Source organism: Polypterus senegalus, chromosome 3 (genome assembly GCF_016835505.1).
Source record: "Polypterus senegalus isolate Bchr_013 chromosome 3, ASM1683550v1, whole genome shotgun sequence".
NCBI lineage: Eukaryota > Metazoa > Chordata > Cladistia > Polypteriformes > Polypteridae > Polypterus > Polypterus senegalus.
This window is the reverse complement of record NC_053156.1, coordinates 7,134,601-7,137,867: the sequence shown is the minus strand read 5'-3', so window position 1 is coordinate 7,137,867 and position 3,267 is coordinate 7,134,601. Positions and strand designations below refer to the sequence as shown.

Genomic DNA, 3,267 nt, shown 5'->3' with positions numbered 1-3,267 from the left:
GGCATTGCGAAACATGTAGTTTAATACAATACATAACATATCTCCTCCCTGCTAAGATTGATTGTCAATAACACAAATAATTTTTTTTTTTTTTTAGTAACAAATATATATCTCAGAACTCTGAAAAAGAATATGCCTCTAAACTTGAACAGTCACACACTTGTATATTCTCCATCTCAGTGAGTGTTCACTCAGCACGGTAGCGTAGTGGTGGTTTAGTGATCCTCACGGGATACAGTGGACTTGGGTATTCCCGGTGGTATATCTATCTCTGGAACTTGATCATTCTTGTCCTGATGAGATGTACTAGGGTGATGTGTGGTACTACTATCACTCTGGGGTAGTAACACGAGGGGGTCCACAGGAGGGTTCACTGCAGCATGCTGAAGCTCTGGATCAGGACGTGTCAGCATCTGGTCCACATGGCGTTTCCATACCTCTTGTAGTCCCACATTTATCTTGTAAGACACTGGTCCAGTCTTCTCCACAACAACACCTTGAGTCCACTTCTCCTCACCCTTCCTATAGTCACGCACGAGGACAGGCTCTCCTACATCAAACTGTCTGTCCTTGGAGCGTGGTTGGCGGTGCTCTTGTTGAGCATCTTGTGACCTGTGCACTACACCAGCAACACTGGGTTTCAGGAAGTCCAGCCGTGATCGCAGCTTGCGTCCAAGGAACAACATAGCTGGTGTCTCCTTTGTTGTTGCATGAGGGGTATTGCGGTATGTTAACAGAAATGTATCCAGGCGTTGTTGCACAAGTGCTGTGCCTCTAGAAGATTTTAAGGAATGTTTGAATGTCTGCACGAAACGTTCGGCCAAGCCATTGGTGGCAGGATGGTATGGAGCTGAGCGGATGTGTCTTACTCCGTTGGACTTCAAGAATGTATTAAACTCTTCAGAACAGAACTGAGGTCCATTATCACTCACAAGGATGTGTAGAATGCCAAATCGACTAAAAAGGCTTCTGAGCACTTGAATGGTCTTACCGGTGGTGTTGTCCATAATATGCACCTCAGGCCACTTGGAATGTGCATCTATCACGACCAGGTACATATTTCCTTCAAATGGACCCGCAAAGTCCACATGTATCCTTTCCCAGGGACTAGAGGGCCACATCCAAGGGTGTAAAGGTGCTAGCCCAGGCTCTTTTTGCATACTCTGACAAGAGTGGCAGGATTTAGCTTGGAGCTCAATTTGAGAGTCGATGCCAGGCCACCATACGTAACTACGTGCCAAGCTTTTCATTCGCACTATACCTGGATGTGCTATATGGAGCTCTTTCAGAACCCGGGGGCGCAGTTTTGGTGGAACAATCACTCTCACACCCCACATGAGGCATCCCAGTTGTATTGTAAGATCACGCGACGCAGTAAGTAGGGTGCCAGTTCTTCATCTGCATCCTTTGCAGCTGGAAAATGCCCAGTGGTGACCATTTCCACAACACGAGATAAAATGGGGTCAGACATGGTGTGCCGTTTGATCTCGGTGTTACTAACTGGTAGGGTGTCCAACTGAGACGTGTAAAATACATCTACTGCGCTTAGTTTCTCTTTGTGAGCATGGGGGAGTGGTAAGCGTGAAAGACCGTCAGCATTTGCATGTAAGGCACCTTTCCGATATTGAATGGTGTAATCATGCGCAGACAGGAGGAGTGCCCAACGCTGCATTCGGGCGGCAGCCATTGACGGCGTACTTTCGATGGGCTCAAGATGGAGGTTAATGTGCGATGGTCTGTGAGCAGTGTGAACTTGTTACTGTAGAGGTACTGGTGGAACTTGCATCTCCAAAGACTATTGCGAGCGCCTCTCTCGATCTGAGCATAATTTTGTTCTGCCTTACTAAGAGTTCGTGATGCATAGGCTATCGGTTTTTCTTTGCCATCAGGCATGACGTGTGAGAGCACAGCTCCGACCCCATAAGGTGAAGCATCGCACGCAAGTCGAAGGGGCAGTTCTGGATGGTAATGGGTCAATACCTCCTGCGATACTAGGAGTAATTTAGCATCCTGGAATGCAGACTTACAGGCTGATGTCCATTGCCATGGCTTCTCTTTATTTAGTAGTTCATTCAGTGGTTTCAAGATAGTGGACAGGTCAGGGATGAAACGTCCGTAGTAGTTTAACATTCCCAGAAAAGAACGTAATTGACTAACCTCTTGTGGTGCTGGGGCCTCCACAATGGCACGCACCTTTTCTGGTGATTTGTGAAGTCCTGCTGCATCAATTATGTGACCCAAGTATTCCACAGACTCCTGGAAGAACAAGCACTTCTCTTGTTTGAGATGCAGGCCATACTCCTCTAGCCTACTCAAAACTGTATCCAGAGTTTTGAGGTGGGTCTGCCCATCAGGGCCACTCACAAGGATATCGTCCAGGTAACAGTGAGTATATGGCAGTCCAAGGAGCACTTGGTCCATAGCCTTCTGAAATAAAGCGGGTGATGATGCTACACCAAAAGGTAAGCGATTAAAACAGAATAGTCCTTTTTGCGTTGAGATAGTCAGCAGCTCCCTAGACTTCTCTTCCACTTCCATCTGTAGATAGGCATTTGATAAGTCTAACTTACTAAAGTGTTGGCCACCTGCTAGAGAGGCAAAAAGATCCTCAATGCGTGGAATTGGGTACTTATCCACACAAAGAGCTGGGTTGAGTGTGACCTTGAAATCCCCACAAAGTCTAATTGTGCCATCCTTTTTACTTACGGGCACCACAGGTGTGGCCCAGTCACTGTGCTCCACTGGTGAGATCACCCAAGCTCAGTCAGGCGTTTTAGCTCGGCCTCCACTCGAGGTCGAAGAGCATAAGGGACGTTCCGTGGTGGACAGAATCTGGGTGCACTGTTAGGTCTGAGAGTCAGTCTGGCTTTAATTCCTTTCATTGTGCCTAGCTTTTTAGAGAAAACAGCTGAATGTCTCTTTAACACAGACTCCAAGTTTTCTTTTTCTCTTTGCTCCATGGCATGCACCATTTTTAAGTCTTTCCAGTTCAGTTTAATAACTCTCAGCCATTCTCTACCAAGCAGTGGGGGTGCAACTACTTTCACTACATACAAAGGCAACTTAGCACACTGATTATTTAATTTGACTTGCACTTTGATAACCCCTTCAGGTGGCAGCGGCTCCCCAGTGTATGTCTTTAGCATGACATCCGTGGGTTGCAGAGCCACTTGGCTCAGTGTGCTTCTATATTGCTCCCAGGGAATTAAAGACACTGCAGCCCCTGTATCCAATTCCATTTCCATTTTCTTCCGTTTACTATAGGCA

The 3,267-nt window shown here is 46.7% G+C and overlaps 1 pseudogene; it reads right to left on the bottom strand.

Moving 5' to 3' along the window:
• Nucleotides 1–215: 215 nt before the first annotated feature.
• On the bottom strand, nt 216–2,993 carry LOC120524785 (annotated as a pseudogene).
• Between the last annotated feature and the right edge of the window lie 274 nt (nt 2,994–3,267).